The following is a 16,953-nucleotide window of genomic DNA, read 5'->3' on the forward strand; positions in this document are numbered from 1 at the left end:
GGGTTCATCCCGTAGGTCGCTGGCAAGAAATAGTCTGCAGAGTTTAGTTAGTGCAATTTTGCTTGTCTGTAGTAAGTACTATTGTTCAGTACTTGATTGGTGTTTGTGAACCCTGTATTGTTTATTAGTACTGCCGCTTTTGGTGTGTGGTCAGTCCTGAGAACGGTCTATGTTAATGTGTGTCCACTCAAAGTCTGTACATTTTGAAGTATCCAGATCATATTTTTTGTGAGGACGGTTTATCAATTATGGTTACACTCCAATATCTGTATGCATTGCAGGGTTTATCGCAACCACTAGGATTTCCAGTCCCATGCATGTTCGGTCCATACGATTTGTCACGACCTTTGGACTGTCCTGCTTGTGGGAGTAGGCAGGGCCCCTGCATGCCACGCGTAGTTGGATGATCAATCTTCTGTTTAGTACTTCAACATAGTGATTTCCTGGTAAGGATTCACTCGTGTCACATCAAGTAAATCTTATTGATTTACTGTCTAAATCTTATTGATTTAATGTCATGTTTTCTTTCTTTTCCTGCAATTTTACGATGCAGGTTTTGCCATGTGACATTCATCATAGAAAAAATCGTTTGGTTTGCTCTACGATGGCTATTTTTGCAGGTTTCACTTCTTATGTCGTGTCAGTAATGAAGGCACTGTCCATCACTTATATTACTGGAAAAAAATTGGATTAGTCTGTTGTCTGAGTACAAGCTAAATCCCCATGATGAACTGTAGTTTGGTTTAACAAAAACGCCACAATTAGTCCTTCTCGCGTTTAAAAGAAATGAAGAAAAAAACTGGATCACGGTCACGGATCCTAGTCAAGTTAGAAAGCTGATCATAGCAGACCAGACATGATCGCTGCTGTCTCGCACAGATCGAGCACCAGCAGTTGCTCTAGCACTGACAGCGGCAGCAGCTCAGTCTGATCCAGCTAAGGATTGGGCACCGACCACGTCAGCGGATCAGTCTGATCTACCGGAGGATCGGGCATCGACACCAGCACCAGCTCTACAAGGAGCACCATCTCCGGCAGCAGCAGCGGCTTCAGCACCTGCACCAACACTTGCACTTGCATTTGGTCCGGCCCGTGCAGTTCCACCGGCAACAGACTGGGCTGCAATTTGCACTTCATATACCAAAGTCCTTACAAAAATCGACATGTCCACTGTCGGTGTCAAAACCGGCGGATCTCGGGTCGGGGGTCCCGAACTGTGCGTCTAGGCGGATGGTAACAGGAGACGAGGGACACGATGTTTTTACCCAGGTTCGGGCCCTCTTGATGGAGGTAAAACCCTACGTCCTGCTTGATTAATATTGATGATGTGGGTTACAAGAGTAGATCTACCACGAGATCAAGGAGGCTAAACCCTAGAAGCTAGCCTATGGTATGATTGTTGTTCGTCCTATGGACTAAGGCCATCCGGTTTATATAGACACCGGAGAGGGCTAGGGTTACACAGAGTCGGTTACAAAGGTAGGAGATCTACATATCCGTATCGCCAAGCTTGCCTTCCACGCCAAGGAAAGTCCCATCCGGACACGGGACAAAGTCTTCAATCTTGTATCTTCATAGTCTTGGAGTCCGGCCGATGATGATAGTTCGGCTATCCGGACACCCCCTAGTCCGGGACTCCCTCAGTAGACCCCGAACCAGGCTTCAATAACGACGAATCCGGCGCGTATGTTGTCTTCGGCGTTTGCAAGGCGGGTTCTTCTTCATGCTCCATGTTTTTTCCGGATAGTGTCCGGTTGCTTCATAAATGCTGTGCTCCTTGGCTTCCGCGTCCAATAATGGTCTTCTTCCACGCGTTGCACGAATGCGAAAAGCCAGGGTATTTTTATGGTTTACCCCCTAGCTGCGCAAATAAGCTGCCTATAAGAGAGGCGAGGATCTAGATCCAAACCACATCATCCTCCTTCCGCAAGCACTCATCGAGGCGCATCTGACACCAAACCCATTCCAACATGGACAGTCGACGCAGCTCCTATTCTCGCGCTCCTAGCCCTAAGCCAGGAGATTGGAGGAGATGCTCAGTCCCGCACAACGAGTTAGTGACGCTCCAAGCAGAGGGATATCTTCCCCCGGCCTTCATGGTTCCGGTTCGAGCCGGACTGGCCACCTACAAAGGTGGGAAGCAGGCAGAGAGCGCCCCCAATCCCTCCAAAGGAGAGCGGGTGTGCTTCGTCTCCTACTTAATAAGGGGACTCGGATTTCCTATACATCCGTTTCTCCGGGGGCTCCTGGAGTTCTACGGACTCCAGCTTCATCACCTTACACCTGCCTCCATTTTGCACATCGCGGGCTTCGTAGCTTTGTGTGAGCTGTTCTTGGGCATTGAGCCCCATTTTGCGTTGTGGAAGAGGTTGTTCTGCCTCGTACCCCGCTCTCACGAGGGGTCGATATATCAAGTGGGCGAAGCCGAAATATGGCGCATCGCTGGGACAGGATACCTGTCCGGGACCCTGAAGAAGGCGTCCGAAGATTCCTTCGGAGTGGTTTTATATGGAGGACGCTCCGCTGCCGGATCCAGTCCGGATCGGCCTTCCGGAGTTCAGCAACGCTCCCCTGAAGAAAAGCCTAAGTTGGCGCCCACGGAGCCCTCGACGAGAAGATGATAGTAGCGTCCATTACTTGATGGGCCGGATACGGCTGCTAGCCCATTCCGGATTAACCATGATTGGAGTCATGGCCACATGCATTATGCGTGGGGTGCAGCCGCTCCAATATAGGGGCCACCCCATGTGGGACTTCAACGGAGACGACGACGCCACCCGTCACGGCCGCAAGGGACCTAGCTCGGCCGACGATCTGGTGAAGATCCTGTCCGGCTTGTACAAGGGGGAGAAGGAGGACTTCCTCCGCACGAATCCTCTGAACAGATTTTCCATGAACAACCCTCAGAGCTGGGTAAGCGGTCGCATGCATATCTGAACCGTGCCTTTAAAGGCAATTGTCTTATTGTATGATTTTGACACAGGAACTGCGTCGGGATGTGGAGGGCATAAAAAGCCCAGCCCCACAACCCGAAGACCCAGAAAGGTCCCTTGATCCGGCCTCCGAAGAGGATCCGGACTTAGCGGTGGAACTGATCGACGGGGTGTACCACCAGCTCAGCATAGATAATGCTTTAGTCGCCATTATGGCTGACTACCCCGGTTTGTGTCCGGCTTCCCCGGTGAGTACGACCGAAGTCCTGGTGCCGTTACTTCTTTAATGCTTAGTTCTGACCACCGTGCACCAATGGTGTTCGACAGGAAGCGCCTTTACGGCAGGAAGTCGAGCCCGCGGCGACCGGCCAACAAGGGTCAGTCCGGCCCAACAGGCAGAAGAGGAGTGCGACGCGAACTGAAACGTCGCCGCAACGGTACGGAGCACCGCTATTCTTTAAGGGAAGGATTCCCAGGAGGTATATTAATGCTCATAACTTTTCCAGAAAGAGCGCTCGCCGGACAGTGTCCGGAGAGGTTGCCAATCAAGCCTCCGCCAGCCATGCTCCAACGCATGGCCCGGAAGGGGAGGCGAATACAAGGCATGAGTCGGACGCTCCTCCGACGGAGGATGCCGACAGGCTGTCCGCCACCCGGTCTAAGGTGGAGAGCGCCATGAATCACAGGCGTCGCCGGACAGTTCTTCGTGACGCGTGTTTCTCCCCGGAGGCGTTAAATGCCTTTGATGCGGGAAACGCGCACCTCCGTGCCGCTCAAGATGGGTTAACCAGAGCCACGGAGCAGTATGTGAAAGACATACGTGTAAGTAATTTTAATAGTTATATATGCCAGTAGCCCCCAAGACTTAAAATGGTTAAAATAATTGATTTAAGGATCAATTTTTATGCAGGATCTTACGGAGGAGAATACCCATCTGTCCCAGGAGCTCCAAGAGTGCAAGGCCCAACTTGAGGCCGCACTGGCCGCCACAGGGGGAGCCACAGAGACCCCCGCTGGTAAGACGTACTTTGAAAAGATAATTAATTAACATAGTGCGGCGTGAATCTGACAATAATATTGCAGAGGGCGCCAGACTAGATCCGGACAAGCAACAGCTACTGCGTCAGCTAAAGGCTAGCGAGAGGGTGCTTATGAAGGTGCAACAGGAGAGAAACAAGCTCCAAGATGCCCACACCCAGCTAGGAAAAGAGCTGAAAGGTGTTCGGGCCCAGCTGTCTGGCTCCTTGAAGGAGAATCAGCGACTTCGTCGTGGCATTTATAGTAAGTGCTTGAGCAAATTCCTTTGAAAAGAAGAATTCGGCGAGGAAGTCGTTTGATAGAAATATGTCTTTAGGTATGCTCACAGGTCGCCCTGCGGAGGAAATGCCTGGGTCAACAGGTGACCAACTTCCCGAGCTGGTGCAATTGTTCGAACGTGTTCGGCAGGCGATGAGTGGCGTCATTCAGGCTTTATGGCCATCCGTCTCCCTACCCGAGGGCCTTGGTGAGCTTGCTGAGAAGCTCTAGGAAGCACGGTGATGCCTCCGTTTGTGGAAGATATCGGCCTACCGTCAGGGCGCCAGGGAGGCCTGGGCCATGGTGAAGACGCGCTACCCGAAGGCTGACCCAAACCACATGGCCAAGGTCGGTCCTGTGGGGCCTGATGGGAAGGAGATCCCTGTGAGCTTGATGTATGGCCAGGAAGAACTGGCCGCGAAATATTCCCAACAGGACTGTAAATTAGACAGCCTGTTAGATGGGATTGAGGAGGAGTACAATCAGTCGGTTTGACGACGTAATTTGAAATGACATGTAAGATGCCTTCTAGCCAGATTGTAGATCGTTTGTCTTTGCGGACCGTTTTGCTTCAACCTCGAGACCCAACAGTCCGGAGTGTGTCCGAATACCCCTACGGTTATAAAAGAACCGGGACATGCATGGAGACAAAGCGTCGGGGTAATAATTGCTTTATCAGACAAGTGCCCAACTAGTTATGTTATATTACATGGTTAGTAAGAAACATCTTCCAGGGAGAATAGTTCCGTTAAGGGTTCCTTTCCCTGGGAGGCATGCCCTAAGGTGCAATGCCGGACTGCGAAAATAGCAGAAAAAGCATCTAGGGGCTTATAAATAAGTAAGTAATAAATCATCTTTCAAGTCACCGACCGAATATTCTCTTAAGAACGCTAGCTTTCGGCTTCACGCAGTCTGAGGTCCACATCCGGCTGACCCGGCAGTAACAATCGCAGAGGTGCTCCCTTTACCTCCTAGCCGAACAATCGGGAACGTAGGGGTAAGCACAGGAGCCAGGCAACCCAGCTTGGCCAAAACTTAAGTCATATCGATGCATATAATGGTGAATAAAAGGTACATGCGGAAGTATGACACATGTATTGGGCGTGAAGCCCATATTAATAAGCTTCTGGTAAAGAAGCCCCCAGGTATAATGAGTGCTAGGAGCACATCAAGTGTGTGCGAACAAAGCGCAAATCAGCCTATAAAAGGAATTGAAAAAAAAAGTGGGAAGAAGGAGGGGGACAAGAGACAGTAAAAAATATAAAAAGGTGGACGGGGGAGTGAGACGAACTCTGAGTCCGGTGTTTAGGCGTAGAATCTTCGGAGACGGGCTGCGTTCCATGGGTTCGGCTCGAGTCGGTTGTCAGATGCTTTACATAGACGGTATGCTCCGCCGGTCAGGACTTGGTCGATGATGAAGGGACCTTCCCACTTGGGCTTAAGTTTGTCCTTTTTCTTATCCGGCAGGCGTAGAACGAGTTCGCCGACATTGTAAGTTTTGGCCCGTACTTCTCTGCTTTGATATCTTCGAGCCTGCTGCTGATAGAATGCGGAACGAGCCTTTGCCACGTCCCGCTCCTCCTCTAAGGTGTCCAAACTGTCCTGCCGATCCAACTCGGCTTCTCGTTCTTCGTACATGCGCACACGAGGTGAGTCATGAATTATATCGCAAGGCAGAACTGCCTCTGCGCCATACACCATGAAAAATGGTGTGAATCTAGTAGTTCAGTTTGGCGTGGTCCGCAGCCCCCAGAGTACGGAGTCGAGCTCCTCTACCCAGTGCGTGTTAGATTCCTTGAGGGATCGCACTAGTCTGGGTTTGATGCCGCTCATGATTAGACCATTTGCTCGCTCGACTTGACCGTTAGTTTGGGGGTGATAGACTGAAGCGTAATCGAGCTTGATGCCCATGTTTTTGCACCAGAGTTTAACCTCGTCGGCAGTGAAGTTCGTGCCGTTATCAGTGATGATGCTATGGGGGACGCCAAAACGGTGTACTACCCCGAATAGGAAGCCTATCACCGGTCCGGATTCTGCCGTTTTAACCGGCTTGGCCTCAATCCATTTGGTGAATTTGTCCACCATGACCAATAAGTATTTGTGCTTGTGGGTTCCCCCTTTAAGGGGTCCAACCATATCAAGCCCCCAGACCGCGAGCGGCCAGGTAATGGGTATAGTTTTGAGGGCGGTGGGTGGCATGTGGCTCTGATTAGCAAAGAGCTGGCAACCGACGCATCGTTGGACTAAGTCCTGAGCATCTGCCCGGGCTATCGGCCAATAAAATCCTGTACGGAAGTCCTTGCCTACGAGTGCCCGGGCTGCAGCATGGTGCCCGCCGAGTCCGGTGTGAATTTCAGCCAGGAGATTCCGCCCCTCCTCTTCGGAGATACACCTTTGAAGGACTCCGGTTGTGCTTTTCTTATAAAGTTCTCCCTCATGGACCTTGTAGGCTTTAGATCGCCGAACTATGCAGCGGGCCTCATTTTGGTCTTCGGGAAGTTCCTGCCGAATTAAGTAGGCTAGGAATGGTTCTGTCCACGGGGCAATTACTGCCATTATTTCGTGAGCTGAAGGTGTTATTTCGTTGGCTGAGCCGCCGATTGTGTCAGAATGGTTTGAGTTAGGTGATGCAGCTGGCTCCGTATTGTTATTTCCGGACTCCTCTTCCCATAACACGGATGGCTTGAAGAGCCGTTCCAGGAAGATGTTTGGAGGGACGGCGTCTTGTTTCGCGCCGATGCATGCTAACACGTCTGCTGCCTGGTTATTATCCCGGGCTACATGGTGGAATTCGAGTCCTTTGAACCGAGCTGACATTTTTAGGACGGCGTTGCGGTAAGCTGCCATTTTTGGATCTTTGGCATCAAAGTCTCCATTTACTTGGGATATTGTGAGGTTTGAATCCCTGCGCACCTCTAGGCGTTGAATGCCCATGGAGATTGCCATCCGGAGGCCATGTAGAAGGGCCTCGTATTCGGCTGCGTTATTGGAGTCCATGTACATTATTTGAAGTACGTATTGGATTGTGTCTCCAGTTGGGGACGTCAGGACGACGCCAGCCCCCAAGCCAGCCAACATTTTGGATCCGTCAAAATGCATGATCCAATTGGAGTATGCACCGTACTCTTTAGGGAGTTTGGCTTCGGTCCATTCGGCGACGAAGTCGGCCAGAACCTGTGACTTTATAGCTCGCCGTGGTTTATAGGTTATGTCAAATGGTAAGAGCTGAATAGCCCATTTTGCAATCCTGCCCGTTGCGTCGCGATTGTTTATAATATCGTTGAGAGGTACTTCAGAGGACACCGTTATGGAACACTCTTGAAAGTAGTGTCGCAGCTTCCGGGATGCCATGAACACCGCATATGCTATCTTTTAATAGTGTGGGTACCGGGACTTGCATGGAGTTAGACTAGTGGATACGTAGTACACTGGTTTTTGAAGAGGGAATATGTGCCCTTCTGTCTCTCGCTCGACGACGAGTACCGCGCTGACAACTTGATGTGTTGCTGCGATATATAATAACATAGGTTCGCCCAGGTTGGGCGCGGCCAGGACCGGATTTGTTGCCAGTATGGCCTTTATTTCTTCAAGTCCGGCTGTGGCAGCATCCGTCCATTCAAAATGTTCGGTGCGCCGGAGGAGGTGGTAGAGGGGCAGAGCCTTTTCTCCCAAACGGGAGATGAAGCGACTTAAGGCCGCTACGCATCCGGTTAGTTTTTGTATTTGCTTGAGGTCTTTTGGAATATCCAATTGTGACACAGCTCGGATTTTGGCCGGGTTTGCTTCAATTCCTCTACCAGATACGATGAAGCCCAAGAGCATTCTGGCTGGTACGCCGAAGACGCATTTTTCCGGATTGAGCTTAATGTCATATGCTCGGAGGTTGTCGAATGTCACCCTCAAGTCTTCTACTAGAGTTTCGACGTGTTTGGTCTTGACGACCACGTCGTCTACATATGCCTCTACTGTTTTGCCTATCTGGGTAGCCAGACATGTTTGAATCCTGCGCTGATATGTTGCGCCGGCATTTTTGAGTCCGAAGGGCATTGTGTTGAAGCAGAATGGCCCATATGGAGTAATGAATGCAGTTGCGGCCTGGTCTTTCTCCGCCATCTTGATTTGATGGTATCCGGAGTATGCGTCGAGGAAGCACAATGAATCGTGCCCTGCGGTAGCATCGATGATTTGGTCGATGCGAGGGAGGGGGAAAGGGTCCTTTGGACAGGCCTTGTTAAGGTCTTTAAAATCGATGCACAGGCGCCAGGATTTGTCCTTTTTTGGTACCATTACTAGATTGGCTAGCCAGTCCGGATGTTTTATATCTCTGATGAATCCGGCTTCTAAGAGTTTGGCTAGCTCTTCTCCCATTGCCTGTCTTTTGGGTTCGGAAAATCGCCGAAGAGCTTGTTTGACCGGCTTGAATCCTTTTAGGATGTTTAGGCTGTGCTCTGCCAGCCTGCGTGGGATTCCTGGCATGTCTGAAGGGTGCCAGGCAAAAATGTCCCAATTTTCCTGAAGGAATTCTCGTAGTGCGGCTTCGACATCAGGACTTAATTGTGCCCCAATGGAGGCCGTCTTTGTGGGGTCCGTTGTATGGACCTTAAATTTGACTATTTCGTCTGCTGGTTTAAAAGAGGTGGACTTGGACCTCTTATCGAGTATCACATCGTCCCTATCCACCGTGGAGCGCAGCGTAGTTAGTTCCTCTGCCGCTAAGGCTTCGGACAATGCCTCTAGGGCCAGTGCGGCTGTCTTATTTTCAGCGCGGAGTGCTGTATCTGGATCACTGGCAAGAGTGATTATCCCATTGGGTCCGGGCATTTTGAGCTTCATGTACCCGTAGTGGGGTATAGGTTGGAAGATTGTGAATGCCTCTCGCCCTAACAAAGCGTGATATCCGCTGCCGAATGGGGCCACTTGGAACGTGACCTCCTCGGACCTGTAATTGTCCGGTGAGCCGAACACTACATCTAGTGTGATTTTTCCTGTGCAGCGTACTTCTCGACTAGGGATTATCCCTTTGAAGGTTGTGCTGCTTCGCTCGATGCGGCTCCAGTCAATATCCATTTTTTGAAGGGTTTCCTCGTAGATGAGGTTTAATCCGATGTCGCCTTCCATGAGTACCTTGGTAAGGCGAAAGCCGTCCACTATCGGACTGAGGACCAATGCGGCTCGTGCTCTAGCTGTTCGGAATTTAGGTTCGTCGCTGGCGTTGAAGGTGATAGCCGTGTCACTCCATGTATTTGATGTTGCTACTTGGTAGACTTCGGCGAGGCCGCAGATTGTTCGTTTTCGCATGTTATTTGATGTGAAAGTCTCGAAGACTGTTAATACCGTACCGGTACTGCTGGGCTGTTTGCCTGGGGCTAAAAAGCCTTCGCCACTTTTGGCCACCTGCCATAGTATCCAACATGCTCGAAGGCTGTGTGTTGGAGTGGCGCCCTCTGTACTGTGGATTTTGCAGGGTCCGTTGAGCCAGCCCTCCAGTACGGTTCCATGCCCTTTAGGGGGTCTTTGCTTTTTGGTTTTTAACCCAGGTGCTTGAGTATGGTGCACCCTTTTACTTCAGACTAGGGTTGTGGTCAAGGCCGGATTGTCCCAAAACCTAGTATCGGTGTTCCTGGCACTCTCTACCGCACAGTATTTTTGTACGATAGTCGCTAGGTCGATGAAGCGTGTAACTTCGCCACGACTTATGGCGTTCGTGATTCCCTTGTCCGTGCAATTGTTGCGGAAAATTGAAATCGCGCTTTCTTCGCAGCAGTCCTTTATCCTGTTCATAACCAGGAGCAATCTGGCCCAGTAATGATGTACTATTTCATCGGGCTCTTGCCGTATTCGAGATAGATCGATTATGTTTGGGTGGGCGGGTGGAATCAAGTTCGGAACCCCGCCCGATCTGAGGCTCAAAGGCCAAGAAGTTTCCGGATTTGGAAGCTTGACTTGCTGGATGCTTTCCAACGAATCTAGTCCGATGCCTGACTCTAAGTTCAGTATTTGATTAGCGTCCGTCCCTTCGCGGGAATCCGGCTTGGAGGGATCGGGAATCCGGACATAGTTGGTTTTCAACGTAGAAGAAGGGTTGCCGCATTGTTCCTCTACCACGACAACATGGTGGGTGGCCTGAGGAGAGTTAATCTCTCTCAGATCGAGTTTAAGCCCAATCTGATCGTAGTCTGTGGCGACTCCCAGGGCGGCGATGCGATCCAATAGCTCGTTTACAGAGGAGAGCTCAATCGGATCTAACTTCTCAGCGAATTCCGGGCTGACGTGAAGATCGCTTTTGATAACCTGAGAGGTCATCGTCGGAGCGGTGGCCGAACAGGCGGTCATAAGAAAACTACCTAGCCGGACAGTTTGGCCGGCGGCCAAAGCTCTCTTGACGACGGTGCCGTCTTTAAAGACGGGAGAAGGCATTCTTCCTGATCGCGACGGCACAGAGGAACTCTCAATGAAAGCACCAATGTCGGTGTCAAAACCGGCGGATCTCGGGTAGGGGGTCCCGAACTGTGCGTCTAGGCAGATGGTAACAGGAGACGAGGGACACGATGTTTTTACCCAGGTTCGGGCCCTCTTGATGGAGGTAAAACCCTACATCCTTCTTGATTAATATTGATGATGTGGGTTACAAGAGTAGATCTACCACGAGATCAAGGAGGCTAAACCCTAGAAGCTAGCCTATGGTATGATTGTTGTTCGTCCTATGGACTAAGGCCATCCGGTTTATATAGACACCGGAGAGGGCTAGGGTTACACAGAGTCGGTTACAAAGGTAGGAGATCTACATATCCGTATTGCCAAGATTGCCTTCCACGCCAAGGAAAGTCCCATTCCGACACGGGACAAAGTCTTCAATCTTGTATCTTCATAGTCTTGGAGTCCGGCCGATGATCATAGTTCGGCTATCCGGACACCCCCTAGTCCGGGACTCCCTCATCCACCTTCTTGGTAAGCATTGGCCGCCCAAGTGCTTCGTTCTTTTTTCTTTCCATGTTGTTTCACATGATTCACTGTGTTGATCTAACTGTTTGGGTATGTCTTCTTGTTTTCAAACAGAGAATTCCTAGAGCAACGAGGGAGTCGTTCAACAATCCGGGCGACCGCGGCCAAGTTTCTCTTACCATGTGCAGCCTTGGTGTGAATGAACCTGCTCAATATATCGTAAGTACAAAGGATGGTCGCATGATGATTGATGCTAATGGATGGTCAAGGTTCAAATCTAAATCATATCTTGTGGCAGGGGATGATGTCAAAATCGAACTTTCTCGGCAAGGAGAGCTGGTCCAAATCAACTTTGAAATTCTTCAGTAGCAGCACGCAACTGCCGAACAGATCTATCCTCCGAGAGATTTTGATGTAATAATCTGGCTTGGTGAAACAAGTGTCATGTGTGTATAAGTAGTACGACAATATTATTTATCACATGGTATATCGTTGATAGAATTGCAACTCCGATTGCTGGTTAGGAACTGTCGTTCGATTTCATTCCAATAGCTGTCATGCTTTATTCAATTTTGTGTATTCGCCTTGCGACAACATCTAAAACCAGCGCAGTACCGATCGCCTGCAATATGAAAAGCGCTGAGGTAGAACACATGGGCCCCCAAACATACAGGGTCGGCCTGCGGCCCAAAGTCCAGAACCGTGAGCCTATCTGAGTATTATATTCTCAGCTGAACCCCCATAAAAAAGGTGAACCCCCATAATGCCCGTGCGTTGCAGAGGGAGTATATTTGTCAGCAAGGTGAGCCTGTGATATAAAAGATTTGTATATTTGTTTATAGAGGGAGTATCTCTTTGTCAAAAAATATATTTATGTGTAACTAGTTACTCATGTCTTTCTACTTCCTTTCGCTGATATGTGGGGCAACCGGCAACGGGGTCCACGTGCCATATGCACAGATTAGAGTGCACAACTTCACGGTAGACACACCCCGGTCGTAGCGCCGCAGTAATGCCCAATGAGCCATCAAATCACAACCCCCCCTTTCCAGCTTTAGTAGTAAGCTGGACGGACGAAGCGGCAATATTTCACTAATCCTGAATCCCCTCCTCCCTCGTCTGCTTGTTCAGAGAAAACCCCCGCTCGGCAATTGCATAGGGTTTTCTCATGGAGAACCAGGTACGAATTCTTCATCCATCCCCAATAAATCCTAGGATGGCAGCCGCCGCCGTTGATGCATTTTTCTTCGTACTGAATCTAGTGTGTTTCAGTTGCAGTGCCCGAAGTGCGAGTACCCTACAAATTTCTGCGCCCACGGCGAGACGCCACACTTGTTCCTTCTCATCCTACCATAGCATTTTGAAACGCGCACAGTATGTTCGTAGAATCCTCTTCTCTATCTGGGAGGGTGGTTTTTTTTTCAACATGCTGTGTTCTCATATTATTTTTCCTGCAGTGTATTATTTGCTCTGCCAGAACACATGTACTCAAGATGCTCGGCCTTGCCATAACTGAATACACTAGTTTAATGGTCACAGTGAAGACAATACATGGATATTGCTTCCGAGTTGGGTTCATGAACCAAGAAGATCGCTGCTTTTTTTGGCCGAACTTGGATAAACTTTCTCAAGTGTTACGGACTGAAAGTTAGCGCGCGAATGTTGATGGAAATAGCAGAACCTGGTCTCATCTTCACTGCGATCTTCCACCCCGACGTCATTCCAATTGTTCATCCATGTTAGTTTTGTATCTGGTTCTTGCTTGTTGCCTCGATTACTTCTTAATCCACCTATTCTGTCTAACTAATCACAATTTAACTTTAGAAGTAGCAACGAATCTCTCACGAAGATGCTACTTCTAACTAATATTGTCTTATAATTGGTGGCACGTGTAGGTTTTTTCAGAGTTAAGCAGTCTGCTCGTTTGTTACTCTGTAATAACTCGGCTATTACTAATGGCACTGAAGTTGACTGGATCGACATCCACATGTTCCTACACTTTATTGATCGTCTTGAGGTCCTTGTGGGGCGTTTCAATGGTGGAAGGCCACGTGGGATATGTGTGCCACTGCTGCACTCGTTGAACAGGTCCAACTGTGTCGAGAAACTTATGGTATGAGCTGTTTTCTGTTATATATGTTGTTCATAAACTATTGCTTATACACAGTTTTACAGCTGTGATCTTCTTGAAAAAGGAACTGGCGAGTTCTATTGTTCCTATACAGATGCCTGACCATGGTCGGGTCAGACTTGCGCTTGGTCACAACATGATGTTTATGTCGACCTACTCAATTCCCCTTGGAGGCGAAAAGATACTTATTCTTGGGTGGTCTCAGATAATGAAGGCCCGTCCATCTTGGAGAATAGGACAGAAGATCATGTTCATGCTTTTCCATGGCTCTAAAGCGAACATCCTGTTTATTGACCACGTTGTGAGATGAAGCCGCTTTCAGAAGGTTGTGGATGTGCGGGGTGGCGCCTGGGCCTAGTCCTGGGGCTTGGCTGCCTCACCCTTGGTTAACTGTAGCCTGTAGGCAAAGTAGCACTGTTCGAGGTGTGCTTTGTACAGTTGAACCTGTATAAGTACTCATACTGCTTTTAGCTTTGGTTGTTAAGTGCCCCTGCTAGTTTCAGTTAAGGTTGTTAAGTACTCCTGCTGCTTTTACAGTCTGTCGTGTTTCTTCAGTCCTGTCTTCCTCCAGCCGCCAAAACCAAACCAGCGCCAGCGGGGCCGCCTGCTTCCGCCTCCCACGGCTGGCTGCGCCTCAGCGCATGCATCGCCGCCCCACCGTCTCCTTAATCGTTAACGCCGACGTCCTCCGCGCGCTTTGGTACGCTCGCCGCAGCGCCGCCCTCTCGCGTTGTCAACATGGTCAACAAACAACAGGAATCGACAGAAGTACGTGGAGAGGATGACAGTAGGGGCCCACCACATCAGCGTATGGAAAAATAAAATGCTTCCTCCTAGTGTTTTCCTGACATCTGGGACCCACGACATTGTGAGTGTATATAATCAATAGACAAGAGAACAACACAAGATCGGCTGACACCTGGGACGTAGCTACTCAAGCAGTATTTTTTTGTTTGGTATTGTTGAGACGGAGCAGGGTTTGAACTGGGTTGTGGCCCGTCTAGCCCAGGCTTATATTTTATGTTCACCATGTGACCAGCCCAGCTATTTTTTTCTTTGTGCAAATGACCCCAGTTTATTTTTTCAATTTCCAATCCAGGCCTACTTATTTTTCTATGCCTTGAAAGTAATATGAAATGGGTTGTAAATATAAAAACAGATGACAAATTGGCAATTACTTTATAATTTATGATTTTTTTCACATTTTCAGATTCCTATTTCACTGGGCATTAACCTAATTCAAATATATCTTCAAAGTACTTTAAATCTGGCTCGACATTTCGGTATTAAAAATAGTTTGAAACCCACAGAAATATGTGAAATTGGCCCTGGCCAACAAAAAAACGACTACAATAAATTGCATAAGAAGTTGCCATGAGCTATATATAAATTATTAAAAAAAGAGGAGTGGTCTGACTTGTGGGCCTGTTTAGTTGACGCGTATGCAAGATTTTTTTAGTTATTATATACTAAGTCAACAAACGATTCTAGCAGACGTAACCGTTGGATGTCAATCCAACAGCCGTCGTGTTTCTTCAATCTCTGATCTTCTTGCTCCAGTCGTCAAAGCAGCGCCGGCGGGACCGCCTGCTCCCACCTCCCGTGGCCGGCTGTGCTGCCGCGCAGGCCTCAGCGCCCCCTACTACTCCCACCGCTGGCCAGGGCATCCCTCTACTCACCCACACCCCCTGTTATTCTGCGGCAACGGCAGCCTCACACCGCAGTCGAACCGGTTAACCCTCGTACTCCTCTCCGCGCGGGCTTCCACTGCTGCGTCTTCCCCGGCTCCGCGTTGTCCCCTTCCTAGGCCTTGCCGTTGTCCACCGCCGTGGTGCTCTCGGCGCGGCGTGGTCAATGTGGTCAATGACCGACTTCCATTGGAAGAGTACTGTATGTGGAGAGGCTGACAGCTGGGTCCACGGCAGCCGCAAGGAAGTGCCTCCTTATTACACGGAAAATAATTATTCCTCCACCTGACATCTGGGACCCACTGGACGGGCCACCAGTATTTGTGAAAAAAACGTTTCCCCCTGATTTCTGTGACCCACAGGTCGGGCCACCGTATTTCGCAAAAAAAACGTTCCCCCCGTTGTCAGCTCGCACCCACCGGAAGTGCCTCCTTATTACGCACAAAAAAAATGAATACCCTCCAGCTAGCTGGGACAAACCTTGGTGGGAGGCTGACTTGTGGGCCTACTAAGTTAACTGGGATGGAGGCCTTTGTCAACTTTAGTCAATATATGAACGATTCTAGCTCCAGTGACCGTACGATGTCCATCCAACAGTTGTAGTGCTTCTTCAACCTCTGGTCTTCTTGCTCCAGCCGCCCAAAGCAGCGCTGGTCGTGCCGCCTACTCCTGCCGCCCGTGGCCGGCTGTGATGTCGTGGAGGCCTCACCGCCCCCTACTACTCCCACCGCTGCCAAGCCATCCCTCTACGCACCCACACCCCCTGTTATTCTGCGGCGATGGCAGCCTCACACCGCAGCCGAACGAGTGAATCCTCATACTCCTCTACGCGTGGGCATCCACAGCCGCGTCTTCCCCGGCTCCGCGTCGTCCCCTTCCTAGGCCTCGCCGTCGTCCACCGCCCTGGTGCTCTCGGTGCAGCGTGGTCAACGTGGTCAAGGAATGGCTTCCACCGGACGTGGACTGTACGTGGAGAGGCTGACAGCTGGGTCCACAGCCGCAGCAAGGAAGTGCCTCCTTATTACGTGCAAAATAATTATTCCTCCACCTGACAGCAGGGACCCACCGGAAGGGCCACCGTATTTCGTGAAAAAACGTTTCCCTCTGTCTGCAGGGACCCACCAGCTACATCTTCGCACGCAAAGACGTGCGTCCGAAAAAAGGGATTCACCCCCCGACTGCTGGGACCCACCAGCTACATCTTCGCACGCAAGGAAGTGCGTCCGGGCAAAAAAAACGATTCGTCCGCCTGACTGCTGGGACCCACCAGCTACATCTTCGCAGGCAAGGAAGTGCCTGACAATCGGGACCCACCTGGTCGAAGCGTATGTACCGTTGTCATTCTGGTCGCGAACGTGTACGTACATACTGGTCGATGTAGAGGCGCGCACGTGTCGTAGTAGAGGCGCGCATGTAGCATGTACACGTACGTACAGCGGAGGGTGCAAGAAAGAAAATATGGACACGTACGTACATACGGGCAGGGTCTTGAACGCCTACTCGCGCATACGTACATGGCTGGGTCGGAACGGAGAAACGGCGTCGTCGTCGTGTTCATGGGGAGGCAACGGAATGCATCGTGTTCATCGGGAGGCAACAGAACGCGTGGGAGCCAACCGGCTGGGTCGGAACGGAATTCGTGGTCGTGTTCATCGGGAGGGCTTGGACGGAACAGTCGATGGAAACGAGGCCTGGCGTACCGCACAACGGAGGAAACAGCCTTGTGTTCGACCGGCCACTTTTGAAACGGGATCCTGTTCATCGGGAGTGGTCTGGCGTACCGCAAAACGGAAGAAACGAACCTCCTACGGTCGAAACAGGGTCCTGTTGATCAGGAGGGGCCTGGCGTACCGCAAAACGGAGGAAACGGACCTCCTACGGCCGAAACGGGGGTCCTGTTGATCGGGAGGGGTGTGGCGTACCGCAAAACGGACGAAACGGACTTGTGTTGGGGTGCTATAGT

The sequence above is a fragment of the Triticum dicoccoides genome, chromosome 7B (genome assembly GCF_002162155.2).
Source record: "Triticum dicoccoides isolate Atlit2015 ecotype Zavitan chromosome 7B, WEW_v2.0, whole genome shotgun sequence".
Taxonomy (NCBI): domain Eukaryota; kingdom Viridiplantae; phylum Streptophyta; class Magnoliopsida; order Poales; family Poaceae; genus Triticum; species Triticum dicoccoides.